This window comes from Nylanderia fulva, unplaced genomic scaffold (assembly GCF_048542155.1).
Source record: "Nylanderia fulva isolate GAGA-0341 unplaced genomic scaffold, ASM4854215v1 Scaffold66, whole genome shotgun sequence".
Classification (NCBI taxonomy): Eukaryota; Metazoa; Arthropoda; class Insecta; order Hymenoptera; family Formicidae; genus Nylanderia; species Nylanderia fulva.
In genome coordinates this window covers 79,160-94,201 of record NW_028190764.1, presented here as the reverse complement: position 1 = coordinate 94,201, position 15,042 = coordinate 79,160, and the positions used below count along the sequence as shown (strand labels likewise).

At 35.2% G+C, this 15,042-nt stretch overlaps 1 protein-coding gene across 1 annotated transcript in view; it reads right to left on the bottom strand.

The window, feature by feature from the left end:
- LOC114933938 (lachesin) overlaps positions 1-13,179 on the bottom strand; it is a 68,425-nt gene extending 55,246 nt beyond the window's left edge. Inside the window, exon 1 of the mRNA XM_029306527.2 lies at positions 13,031-13,179. The gene's annotated coding sequence lies outside the window, so the exon portion shown is untranslated. The remainder of the gene's footprint in view (positions 1-13,030) is intronic.
- Between the last annotated feature and the right edge of the window lie 1,863 nt (positions 13,180-15,042).

Genomic DNA, 15,042 nt, shown 5'->3' with positions numbered 1-15,042 from the left:
AAATAAGAAAATGTAAATTTTAAAGGGACGAATAATAATATTAGCCATTGCACGATTAATTATTGAAGTTAATAGCTTTCTAATATTATAATTTATAATATAATTCATTACAAATTTATTATTGATTGGTTTTATTATTTACTATTTCTTTCGCATCGAGACTTAAATCTTTAGCGTATTTATTTTTCCGGATAAAGTAAAATTATTTAAAGTAATTTCCTTAATTACTTATTATTAGAGAATATTCTTAATATTTGAGTGCTATACAGAAAAAAGACATTTTGTTGAAAAGATGTAGATCATAAATCTAAATTTTTCATCGAATTGCTATTTCTAAGTAAAACAAGATCCAGTTCTTAAATAAGTTAGTAAATAATAAAACCAATCAATAATAAATTTGTAATGAATTATGTTATAAATTATAATATTAGAAAGCTATTAACTTCAATAATTAATCGTGCCATGGCTAATATTATTACTCGTCTCTTTAAAATTTACATTTTCTTAAGAAATATACGCTACAAAAAATGCCAAGAAAGAAAGTTAAAAATTATTTCTTCTTTTCTAAAAAATATAATTAACTACGATGTTTATATTATTATTCATTATTAATATCGACTTATTTTGTGCGTTGCTAATTTTTTCTTCATTTCTGATATCACTAATTCTTATGTATAGATTATGCGTGCGCGCTTATTATTCCGGTTCACATAAAGTACACGTAAAGTAACATCACGCAGTATTGCAGGTGGTGAAAAATTCTTCAAAGATTTATGGTAAATGCTTTATAAAGGCTGCAAGTTATATTTTACCGACTTCGATACATAAACTGAAAATGCACGCCTTGTGCTACGCGTGGAGATTCTCTGAAATTACTTGCAGAGATAAATAGGGATCGTAACAGCCGGTAATATCTCCTTCCACTACTTTTATATTACTCATCATCGTTCATCATTATGTCACACGTAAGATGAAAATCGAAAGCTCCTCGCAAAATTCGATTATCGATTGTAAATTTTGCGCGTTGTGCTGGGTTTAAGATTTTATATTTCATGAAATGATATTTTAAACATGTTTTAAGAAACAATATTAATGATTTATATTTATTTTAATTTTTATATTTTATATCAATTAAAAGAATCACTTATCAAAAGATCATAACAGGACATTATAATTCGTTTCGTTAGTTACAGTTCTATCTTTATACCATCAGTATAATGGAAAAAATATCCTTCTCAGTACGCAAGATTTCCTTAAGACAGTTACAGCGATCTATTACACACAGGGGTGAAATGATTCCGCTACAGCGTCGCCTTCTCGAGCGAAAGTTTATAACTCGCGATAAAAGCGTGGGGGGAAGCTTAGCAAAAAGCTTGATATTCCTTAGCGCCCGATAAGAGCCTTAAGGTCTCACAACTTTTTCTTGCAAAGTTCACGAACAGTCTAAGCGATGCTGTTTATTATATTTTGTATTTCACTTCGAGTGCTGCCATCATTAAGTAGATAACTAAAGTTTCAGATACACAAAATTTAGAGAAAAATTGTAAAACCATAAAAATCTATGATGACTGTAAAACTGCTTCTATTTCTCTATCATTATGTCATATTTTTAATAAATAGATATATGGACAATTTTTAGTAGAGTTATTTTCGAAGTAGAGGTATTTTCGAAAATGTTTATGAGGTGATAGAGACTTATCCAACTTTATTGCTGGCTAAGAAATATTGTAGCAATGTTAGGTAAAATTGATTTTTATATCCGACTTTTTGAAAATTTTATAATCGCGACCAAAAATGGCAAAAGACCTTTGTATACTTGAGAGATATAACGATACTAATAAAAACATTCGACGGTGCTAAAATATTCGACCGATATTCTTGGTCGAGTGGAATTTCGTGTTTATAGCATCATGGGTTTTCAGCATCCATCCCATCTGTTTGTTTAGTCACAAGAGAGAACTTTCTTTGTTAAAGTAATGCGCGAGAATTAAATGAATAATTTTATCTTATGCAATTCATTACTCATTATATGCGTAATGAATGCGCATATAATTACGATTGAGTAGAATAAAAAAAATAAAAAATGGATAATATCTGTAGATGCAATTAAAAGATACTCTGACATATATCATTAGATTTCTTTCTACTTGATTACAGAATTATCTTGATAGTTAAAGTGAATGCTGAAACGTTGAGACTGTATAAATTATCAAATCCCTTTTACATGCATTTTTGATGATAAATAAAATTGCAAGCATCAATAGCTTCTGTGCTTTTATTTTTCCTTCTTCGCAAGTTATTTTTATTTAGAAGAAGGAAAAATAAAAGCGAAGAAGCTATTGACGCTTGCAATTTTACTTATCATCAAAAATGCATGTAAAAAGGATTTCATAATTTTATTTAAATAATTGATTAAACATAGATCTTATTTTTTATTAAATAAGATAAATATTTCAAATATAGTACTAAATGCGAGAAAACATTAGGGAAAAAGAGAGAGAGAGAGAGAGAGAGAGAGAGAGAGAGAGAGAGAGAGAGAGAGAGATCATACTAACGTAAAAGTTAAAACAAGCATATCTTAGGGAATTAAAGACGGAGCGAGATGGAGAATTGAACATTGAACATTCAATCCGCGAGTCTACAATATTTTATTCCCGTCGTATGTTTCAGGAGCACTTGAGCGAGAGGCTGTTTAATTCTGCTCGTGTCTTTCATCAATCTGACTTTAAAAGGATCAGGCTAATTCAACGCTCCGTTATTTAATTCCGGATTAGGCAGACAATCGCGCGAAAAAGCAGCTCTTGAATTAGTTCTATTGCTTTCGCTACCTTATCCGCGGATCGTATAACCGGCAATTCGCCGAGTTCATCGTAAAAGTAATGCAAATTCCGATATCAAAGATAAAATTAAATTAAAGAGAATTGATTATAGATAATTTAATTATAATGTTGGAACTGTTTTGGCTGTATGTAATTATATATTACGGTTATTATATTTGAACAATAAAACGCTTCTTAATAGAAGGCTAAAAACGTTTTATTAACGTTTCTATTTGCATATTCAATGTTCTAATATGAGGTTTTCAATCAATACTTAACATAAGAATTATTTTATTCTATTATAATTTTATTAAAATTGTATTATTTATGTAAATGTTATTTATCTTTGCAGATTGAGAGATGTCATCGATAATATGCACGTCCATTATAATATTTTATGACAAGAGGACAACTTCGTGGTGAGTAATACATAACAATTTATTATAATTGAAGACTGTATCGATATAATTGAATTATCGTGTAAATTATTGCTATCCATTTAGATTTCGCGAATATTTATCTGATATGAAAACCATTTTTTATTTCTAACAAATATTGCGTATTGACATGTAATCAAAATTTTTGAAAAATAATACTAAATTTCTATTTATTATACAGAAAATTTAAAAAATTAAACAACTTGGACGAGAATGTTTAAATTGATTATTAAATTTCATTAGTTATAAAATATTATCTTTCGACACACTTTTACAGATTTTCGATATATTTATAAATATAAATTTTACTTATTGCTGATGGGATATCTTTAAAAAATTGTGCACTCAGGCGATTGAACTCTGCTTCGGCCTTATAAAACCATTATGTGATTTATTATTAATCTTTTATCGACATAATTCTCGATTAATCTTACATGTGGGATATGTCATAGTATCCTGTCATATAATAATATTATTATTAATTTTTAACATAATGCTTTAATATAATAGATGATAAATTATATATTTATGTAATAGAGAGAGAGCGAGAGAAAGAAAATATTTCTTTGATTAACTAAGTTTCTTCATTCTAATAAAATACAATCATAAGCTTCTTTGATGAAATATCCACTGTCATCATTTTAAACCTTTATCTTATCTCCTCGTTGTTTCAAAAATTTTTAAATTATTAAAATTAAGTAGCAAAAGATTATACCGAGAATTATATATTACGGCCGCGAATATATCGTTAGTAAATTATCTAAACGGATCTTTTCTCTCTCTCTCTCTCCCTCCGTGACTTGGAACATCGGTCGCGACATTGGTGGGAATATACGACGGCGGATTAAAATCACAGAGAGATCGGGACTTTGGAAAACGCGCATGAATCATCTCGCGCGGAACGGTCGGAGTCTGAGATAAGAATGGAATACGATGATCTCGCCTAGCCGGAGCTGTAATTTACGTTTTTACGGAAGTCGGAGCGCGCGACTGGAGGGCGAGACTGGAGGGTTGCGAAGGGTTGAGTTAGCACACAAGACACAGCCTAAACGGCGGGCGCAAGAAAATTAGCAACGTTTGCTCCGCGTAAGAGTTATGAGGGCTTTGTAGCCAAACTACTCATGCGCATTAAGGGTCATTACAATGCCCATAAATTGCGGCCACTGTCCGCCGCGATATTTATGTTATCAATTCTCCCGAAACCGTAGAGAAGGGATGAGGATGACGACGGGGCTCTTAGCTGCAGCGGCGCTCGCCGTTTTCTCGTCACGCGTTGCCTCTTTTAATTCGCGTCTCACCCGGTGTACAGATGCACTGCCCGAGCGTATATTTTTGTAAGTTATTGCCGTCCTCGCGCTTTCTGTTATTGAGCGTACATCACTGACAAAACCTGCCTTCCCGATATAACACGTATTTGTGTTCTCCATAATGCAGCGATGCACCGATTAATTATGACTATAGTTCTCAAATTAATGATTCGGACAGTCGAGCATTTGAATAATTATTTTTCAAATTAAACCATCATTTCAAGTCTAAATATATAAATGCAGCCTTTTACAACGAATAAGACGTACACTGAAAAAAGTTATTGATTTCAAATAAATGTCTATTTCAATAGTGCTACATTAACACCATTTGTTTGAAACTGATGATATTGATTTGTCGTGAAAAAAAATACTTGTTTGTATATCTATTTTTTCTCGTAATGATTTTTCTAAAGTGCATTATACGATCTGAAAATCTTATACGTTTCTCCAATCTGTATTTTCGATGTATAGCGTGTTAGAGACTGCTGCAATTTATCAAGGAACAAATATCTATATTACAAAAGCAACCGCGGAAAATCTTTGTTCTCAGATATGCGTTTCATTTACGTGCAACTTGCCGTAGTTGAAGCTGCTGATATCTATCCCCCGTCGACTCGAAGAAATATTTAACATATTCGGTGACGACCGGGAATATTTTGCCCTTTGAAGCGCTATTTATAATATAGCACGAGATTTCCGCGGGAAAATTTATGCCAATCCGCAATTTTCACCGTCATTCGCGGACGAGAGAATGAATCTTTAATTAAATTCACTAAATAAATTATGCAAAACGGGGGTGATTTTTTTGTTTGCTGTAATTACACGTTTCGAGACGCTATTGACAAAATCCATATACACGCTACAATTTTACGAATTTATTATTAATCACACGAAAAAAAAATAAATAAATAAAAAGATTCCGTTGTATAACAAGAAGACAGAATAAAGTTTACGCGTTCTCTACTTTTTTTTCTACTCTCAAATATATAACGGAACGAGAAACACGTCGGTACGCTTTCATGCACTAGTACGCATTCCTACCCTTTAATGTAGTAGAAAAATGTTTTCATGGTCGAAAGTACTTGAACGAGGCAAGGCGCGTTCGTATCTCACGGAGACGTATGTGACGCGAGTATGATGGTAACAACGCAGGTGTAATGAATAAATCCCGAAGTTTTTCGGGGCACGCGGAAGTTGCCGCGCGGGCTATATACCTATATATTTCGTCACCCCCTGTCGTTGAAAAACGAAATAACGTCCTTCGGCATGTTCGCAGCGCGGCTGTAAAAAAACTCGCTGACTGAACTTGTTGCGAATTTACAAAATATTATCGCTGCGTAGGATTTGTTTGTATCGTTAGTTCAAAGTACACATTTTTTTAGTATTTATTTATCACAACAAAAATAAGTCCCAACCTGTTTATTTGTTTGTTCGTCGCCGTCCCGGACATAAAAATGCTGGGATTTAAAAAAAAAAAATTTCGAAGAGCGCGATGGTTTGACATAAAATACAAGCTAACCTGACGTATATTTTAGTCAAGTTATTTTTTCTACTTGAATCTTCTTCTTTGTCTTTGTTTTATTTTGCACGGTTAACAGAGTTATTCTAGACACAATGTTGAACATTAGATATTTTATAAAGTTGCAAAACTCATTTGCATTCTCGCAATTGGTTTTTGTAACTAGATATTATCGTATTGATTTTCAATTATATTCGAGGTTATTGATATGACATTTGTAATTAATTAATCATCACAAATAATATTGTTATCCGATCTTTAAAAGAGAGAGAGAGAGAGAGAGAGAGAGAGAGAGAAAGAGAGAGAGAGAGAGAGAGAGAGAGAGAGAGAGAGAGAGAGAGAGAGAGAGAGAGAGAGAGAGAGAGAGAGAGAGAGAGAGAGAGAGAGAGAGAAGGATATTGCTATTTTTATTTTGGAATTAATTTTCACAATTTGACAATCACAAACATCGCGCAAAGTGTATTATTATATCTTGCCCGTATTTCAGGAAACTACTATCGCTGTTTCCAAATCTCAGTTCTAACTGATTGTGAGTAGTATGACTGTGATGTATAATCAGCCCTAGTTATTATGCAAACAGTAAGAGAATATTTTGTGAACTGTGATGCTAAGCAAGCATTGTGCAACCTGAGCGAAATACGCTATTGAACATGCCTTTATCGGCGCGTTATTACGCAAGAAGATGCATTTGCGTGCCACATGGAGACGATCTGTTTCTGAGCGCGATATCGACGTATCGGTAACGAGATACATTATTCAGCGGGCGAACACGCGCTTCTGGTACCTTCGGTCATTCCTTCAGCTCGTCACGTATTATCCGAGAGTGAATCGAACAAAAACACACGGACTCGATTATTTTCTAAAGGCAGAAAACCGCTACTGCACTCTCACCACTTCATATGTGTGTGTCACAGTTATTAAGATATGTAAATCTGATCATTGATATATATGTTCGCCCATTACGATACACGTCACTTGCGGTTTTCGAAAAAAATGTTTCGTTAGGCGCTTTCTCTGATCGATCGCCCCATATTTGCTTATGTATTGTCGGTGCTCTCGTGCGGAAAAGCCGAAAACCGCAACGCAATCTAACTTCGTCGGATGCGATGGGTCGCGCGGACAAAAAAAGAAGAAATCAACTACTTATTTACTAGGACGAAAACAAGGGATGTAAAAACCGCGAACAGGTGTGCGTGCAATTTTCAGGAGGCGCAATCAGTGAATTTTTGCACGATGATTTCGCGAGTTGTCATGTCGCGTTTTTTTTTCATAAATCCATAACAGGCTAAACAGTAATATAACAAATCAATAATTATTACGATAATTTCCGAGCAATCATATTATTTTCTAATATTTCATGTTGACATTTAATAAATAAAATATTGCATACAGTACTTATATTGATCACTTATATCCCATTTCTTTTATAAATAGATATCGAAAATGTAGATAATATATTGGAGAATTTACTGATAATAAATTATATTTAGCGTACAAATTATCTCAAGAAAACGATGTTTCATTCAATGAAATAAGGAGGCTTCAGACATTTTAATGGTAAAGAGTGTCAGCAGGTTATACATCGTAATAATTACGCCTCTTATCAAGCATTTATCAAGCATTAATTAATCTCCATCTTTTCCAAAGTTGTCAACAAAAACGAAAAGTGTTATTATAAATCACGATGCCTCGACGAATCACGTTTAGCTCGGGGTGAACCAATTAGTCGACATCACGGACTCTTAATTACGAGATTTCATATTTCACGATCGCGATAAGTACAAATACGTAGATAAAATGTTAATATTGTGGACGTGCAAACACTCCAGGTAAACGGTTTATTCGCATAAATATAAAAATTTATTGCGCATATTTCGTAACGGGAATTAATATAAAATTGAAAAATATATAAAAAATTTGCAATTATTAAATTGTAATAAAATATTTTAGTATTTCATACGACTGTTAAACACTCAAACTTTTCACTTCAAATTATAAACAACTTTGATGAAGCAAAGATGATTCGAGACGATTTAATTTAAGAAAAATATCGATAAGAAATTCAATTATTACAAAACACAAAAGCACCATTTTTATGATAAAATTAAGTTAACTATTACACTATTGGCTACAAAGATATGTGTTTTTGCTATGAAAAGAAAAGAAAAATTTAAAAATTTTATGTAATTATATGTATAAACTAAATTTGCAGAACTATTTTAATCAGAAAAAATAATGATGTAAATGGATGCGAAATTTAAAAAAAATACTTTTCGCAATTTTCCACGAAATTAACGCGATTCATGGGAATCAGTAACAATTGGTTCAATCTGCGCGAGTTATGCAAGATCAAACGTAAAGCCATTATATTTTTCTCCGCGTAATCAGAACTTTCGTTTCGCGACGAAAACCTCAGCGATTCGAAATCGTTAAATTTGATTACTGACCCAGTGGCACCATTAGCGGCTTAATGTGCATCCTCAGCGCTTCGCGAAGTCTCAAAAAACTTGAGTCGCACTTTCCAAAAAGTGGATTGTGCTTGATATATCTCTGAGTGTCATCTGAGTGTAAAAAAAAAAAAAGAGAGACGCGAACGAAGGACCGCGTCTTGAATCCTTGAAAACGAACATTATTGAAGCGGAAGGAAGACATCCTTCGTGGAAAAACAATTGTCGCGAATAAAAATTTCTAAACGAGACGATACTCAACTCCAACTCTCGATACTCAAAGCCATCCTGAAAAAAATAAGCGTATCTGCAACTGGTATTCGCGGAAGCGCACCGGGACGATGGACCGGAAGTGCTTCATAGGTAATCAATTTTCGTTTTGCGAGACGCGAATGCTCCTCATCCCGTTTACAGACGCGCTCTCGCAGAGAGTTATTAACAGCTTCGTAATACAGCGTAAGTACATGCGCGCTAATGACCGCTTTGAACGATTTTTTCGCCGTTTGCATCATTGAAAAGGTGTATCTCTTTACGCCAGATCGGACGCTCTATTACTCCGCGATCGTCCGAGACGGAGAAATTGCAGCATTGTGGAAGTCTATTGCGCTTTTTCTTTTTTGCAGATTTTGTCGTGCAAAATAATCTTTTTCATAAACAATTTCTCTGCACAGTTGCTGGTAGAAATATATGAAGAAAACGATCGCGGAGTAATATTAGATGTGATTAAAGACGAAGCGCTGCATAGTATAAGAAAATAAATATTTTCCATTACCGTAATCCGGGAAATGGTAGAATATTGTATTCCGCGGATTATATTACGAAGGTAAAGGATCTTAACACTATCGTAGTAGCTATTCGCATCTACGTATTTCAGGATTAATTAAGTTGGTAAACGCGCGCACGCGAGACGGTGACAATGTATGACATTTTTCTTAACTCGAGAAGCGCGAAAAGGATTTGTATAAATATTTATAGTACTTGGAGTAACCGGTTGTAGAAATTTAAATGTAACAAGTTCAAAGTTAATTGATCTAGCTAACTTGATCGTAGATTTTTCTAACAAAGTTCAGTAGTAGTCAGCTGATAACAATGTATACTGAAGAAACACCATTATCCATGTTACATGAAGTACTCCGGTAAAATAGATGTAGAAGAACTTAGTTTTCTACCTATCCAAATATTTGCGCATTTCAGTTCCGACAATCATCCTGACGTGATAAAGAATATCTGCTAAAAATTTAACCGCGCTATTGCACATTTCACGGTTATTAACAATGATCTCGCAAATATGAGCACAAAGTGTGTAATTTTCGCGCCTACAGCGGTTTCCGTTATTTCCTCTCAAATAAATTCCATAAGTGGCAAATTATTTCGTCGAATTCTCAACACACACGCTCACATTGAAGCTGAATGAACGCGAAAGTATAGCGAAATTGACCGTAATCGCAATCGTTTTATGTATACGCGGCCGATAATTTGCAGTTGATAAAATCGCGCGCTCCAAATATATATTCCTCAATACAATCTATGCCTATTAAACGCGTGATAAAGTATTAAGCAGACGTGCTAAGCCGTAAGAGAAAAGAATGGAATTACAGATGAGATAAATCGTCGATTACTCGCGCGGTGCGTAATTCTCGTAGGTTTTATCGTCAAATCTCTTGTGCGTGTGTGTATGCATGTGTGAAATTGTGGGAAAGCCGCGATCGGCTTGTCGCTAATGTACGCACTTTCGACGATGAGTTAATCTCTCGTCGGATCGGTCCGCGAGTATGCGGCCCATTAAATGTCAAGCGACTCGAACGCGAATGATTGAAAATTGATTTCCCGTCGTCAAAGAAAGCGGTCGATGCGCGATGCGCGAGAATATGCGAATAAGCGTTCCGTCGAAAGCGATGGAAGTCATACAGACATTCGGTGTATATACATATTTAAGTGAGAGACGTCGCGTCAATAAATTATTTTTCAGAGATGCAATCAGTACCGACGCCTGGCAGCACCGAGAGTTTTTGACCTAGATTTCATTTTTCAGATTTTTCCCCATTATCGCGAGTGCGAAAATGTAGTTTCGTGTGTTTTTCTTTTTTTTTCTCCCTCGCTTTTTTTGCGACTGTGATTTCGGTGACTTATCGGTTTGCCGACCCTTCAATAACCGGAGCGATTCGAAATCGATTGTGGAGCACTCGGAGAACACTTGTGGAATATTCATTCCACGGAATATCGCTTCGCTGCTCGCATGTCGGTACAAAGATCGCCGGTAATTGCCCTGGTTTGCTTCCCCGGCCGACATCGGCGATTAAATGTCGCTAATACGGAGAACCCATCATGACGAACTTACCGTTCTCTCCACGACATACATACATACACACATACACTCACATCCTTTGTAGCTACGGCAATTTATGCAAATCGAATACAATTGCCGGTTCGATAACACGAGAAAGGAGAGGACGGATCGCGGTTGCAATTTGTTATTAACTAAATCTGCGATGCACTCGACTTAGCGAATAAATAGCGTTCTCCCTCCCTCTCTTTCGTTTTCTAAGCGCACGTGGTCGAGTGCGCTGTCAAACTGCAAACTGCGCTTTGTATAGAAGACATAAAGCGAGCCATCGCGTGTGTACACTGTCAATGTCTCAATTAAAACAGATAACGACGAATGTCTCGCTCAAGTGTCAATCCAATTATTCTCACAGCAATTTCTCATCGATTTGATGGACCAAGGAATCAAATCAACCACGTGGCTCTCCTCTTTTGTATATATATATATATATATATATATATATATATATATTTTTTTTTTTTTAATAATCACGATACAATTTGGAGTTATTGCAAGTGACAGCAGGAAAAGCGATTCTCACATTTTATAATCGATATTGTTTTTCTTTCTTGCGAAAGATTCCGTAAAATCTGAGACTTAGGTTTAATCGCAAGAACGGCCAGCAGGAACGAGACGAATAAATAAGAAAAGATGTATATATATATATATATATATATATATGTGTGTGTGTGTGTGTGTGTGTGTATACATACATATATATATATATATATATATATATATATATATATATATATATGTACAAAGTTGTCGTGTTTCAACTCCGCGGGAACTTTTCGATGATGCTCAACGCCCGAAAATCGAAACTTTCATTAAAAACTTACGGCAACTAGCCTGGTTCTCCGCGCCTCACGCCGGTGAAATTAATTTGTTTCTTGCTGCAATGTGAGCGATATTATGGGAACTGTGGCGCGAGTCGAAGTCGTTTCGCAATCGCGAGACGCGGATTAATAAAAAGCATTTGCGGATCTCTTGCCTTTCTCATATCGACGAATCGATAACCGCATTTGATTTGCATTAATCATTGCGAAGTAATATACGTTTCCGGCAATAAATTAAGTATATCGACTTCTGGGAAACTACGCTGAACGTCCTTCTGTTGGATATATATCGGGAGCCTCAATTAAAAGTTTATTATAATTCTAATATAACTTTTCCTCTTATTTTTTCAGTAAGGAAACAAATTTTTATTGACGTAATTTAAAATATGCAATCTTATTGCAATGATGTGTCCTAGAGAAATCTTTGTATTTCTCAAAAGTTATGTTCGATAATCTATTTGTTTAAAAAAGATAATTTCTTCTTGGCAAAAAAATGAACAGTGCTATTTTTATAATTTTAAAACAGAAATCAATAAATCTTAAAGAGCTATTTGTAGATGCATATAATTTATACACAGATTTATATAAAATAAACTTTTTAATTGTATGAAAATGTTAGTGTTACCAATTTCAAATAAAATTTTCGCATTTGACAAGCCTGAAGAACTTTAACACGAATATGCAAATACTTTAACACGCATTCAAAAGTAACTTTGTTTCGTTACAAGAGCACAGATCTCCGTGTAACTGTTCGGAATTAAAATTCGCTAACCCGCAACGTGCTGATCCCAAAGGGCTGCTCCACGAAGCGAAATTCTTGACGCCATTCGCATGAAAAGTGCCTTTCTCACGGGATGAGATCAAACATCAGCGCGGCTGATTTGAATGAAAATTCACGAAACTGTGATGCTAACCCTTCAAAACTTTTGCACGTTTCATGAACTGCTCAAAGAGGCGAAAATTCTCATCACGATTGCGTCGAAAGCAACTTACCATTCTTACAACAAGATAAAAGTTTACGATTGCGACTTGATTAAAATTCACCGATCTGATGCGGCGCAAATTATCGAAAGTTTGCTTCGAAAAGAATGTAAAGTTTCTTTATTAAAAATACAAAAAGAAACACAATTTTAATTTGAATTTTCCGCAACACGTACACACGCGCATTAATCCAAGAAGATCAATGTATAAATTTGTTTCCGCTTTCTATTAAAAGTAAGCGAACTTATTACTATTAATTTTGGAAGACTTGGAAACGCGCTCGCCATGAAATGAATTTTTTTTTCCTCCGCGATACCCACTTTGGCGCGATCGATATGAATGAAAAGATTTCGCAAACCTGCAGCGGTAATCCTGGAGGACTTTCACACATCTCGTGGACGAAAGAATGGTGACGTTGCTCGAGTGACACACTCGCCTTGTTCCCTTCGTCGGGGATGCACGTGATTCGGCGAACCGGACTCGAGTACCGAACGCGACCGCGCGGACCGAGGGACGCCGGTAAACTGATCGGAGTCCTGATGGTCCTCCTCCGCGGAGGAGACCTCCGGGTTGCAGGACGAGGCGCGCAAGCTCGCCGCGGAGCGCGAGCGCGATACGGACGGAGCCGCGGGAAAAGCGACTTTGGGAAAAGCGAGAGGGTGAGGCTCTGTAGGAATAGGAGGCACGGCCGAGCCTCTCTCTCTGATTTAATCGCAAAGGCGTCGCGTTGCGCGCGGGTGTGCGCCGCTTCAAAGGATAAAAAGCTCTGGTAATTTGCACCGGCCCGCAAGCCAGGACGAAGAAGGCAATCTGCATTTCCGCATGACAGACAGAAACTTGCGCGCATCGTTCGGAGACGAGCTTATATATATGGTACACGCGAGAACGTCGATGCGCGTAGTGAACAATCAGGAAAACAACGTTATAATGTAATTCTTTCTTATTTATTCCCAGACACACAGACGATCTAAATTGCAAGTTAATTTTGCGCACGAAAAAAGCGTGCTTGTCAAACAAATTTGTCTATTTTTGTTTTAGGGATTTATTTTAATTTTTGCAATAAATTTATTATTATTATTATTATTATTGATGAGAAAATTAACTTGTAAAAGAGAAAACATTGAAGCTTACTAAAGAATTTAATTTACTAACGACATTGTGCTCTCGTGACCTAGAATTAGACAGATATTGAGGTACTAGCCGAAGTCGATCCTTCAATCGATTTCAATATCACGATCGAAATATCCATATCCCTACTTTGTATCGAAAAGAGAGTATTGATAGTCCCATTTTATTGCGGTATCGTTAGCATTTCATGCCGTGGCTTTTGGATCAGAATGCATTATCGACTTTGCCCTTGGCCGTTCGTGTGACGCTGTTATCGAGATCTTTCGAGGTTCTCCGAAAAAGAGTTTGTACGTCGTTTTTGTTGATCGATGAGCGCGGCTTTTATATTCGGAGGCAAAAGACGCGGCGTTGATATTAACTTCCTGAGGAACTTTTTAATTTTTGTTCGATTGATATCGCTGTGCTTTCGCACAGTTTGTTGAAAGGTGAATAAAGGATGAAATGAGTAATGACGCCGCGATATGACGCAACAATGAAGAAATATATTTATATTCTGATAACGAAAGATTTAAAAGAATTAAATAACAAAATTTATAATCTCTTAACCTGTTTTCATGCCATCACTCGAAAATATATTGCGGAGAAACGTATGTTTATTTGCATAATAATTTAGTCGAAATTTATTAAGAGAGAAGTTTGGAAATTTATTGCTTAAAGATTAAGAGGGACAAAAGAAAACTTTCCCAGTTAAAGAGTCAGCAACGACGAAAAGTTTGGAAAGCTCCCCGGCCTGTGACAATTGAGGAATTACTTCAATGCGCCGTTTTGCTTCTCGATGTCTACGAGGAATGATTTAACTTTATCTTTTCGCAGCAGTTTGTTTACGTAGAGTAATTTATTTATTTATAGCTTACAGATTTTTATTTATCGGATAATCACCCTTTTATATACATTTACAGAAATAGCACTATCTTTTAGTACTTATTAAACTAGATTTACTAATTGATGAATTTGAACTTAATTTTTACTTAGTCATTGTTTGATGATAAATCATCATTTGTCATAATTTCAATTTTGAATATTAAATACCAGCGCATACTTGAATTCAAAATGTTGACTTTCTATTAATATGTCTGCTAAATTTGGCGAATTTGGGTTATGTTATTTATATGCATTGTCGAATTTTAATGGAGCAGAAATTGTTCCATTTTTGAGTGTTAAACATTTCATGTTCATTAAGAAACAACTTGATTCTATCAAAATATATGTTATCATTAAGACAAGTTATTGCTATATATTTAT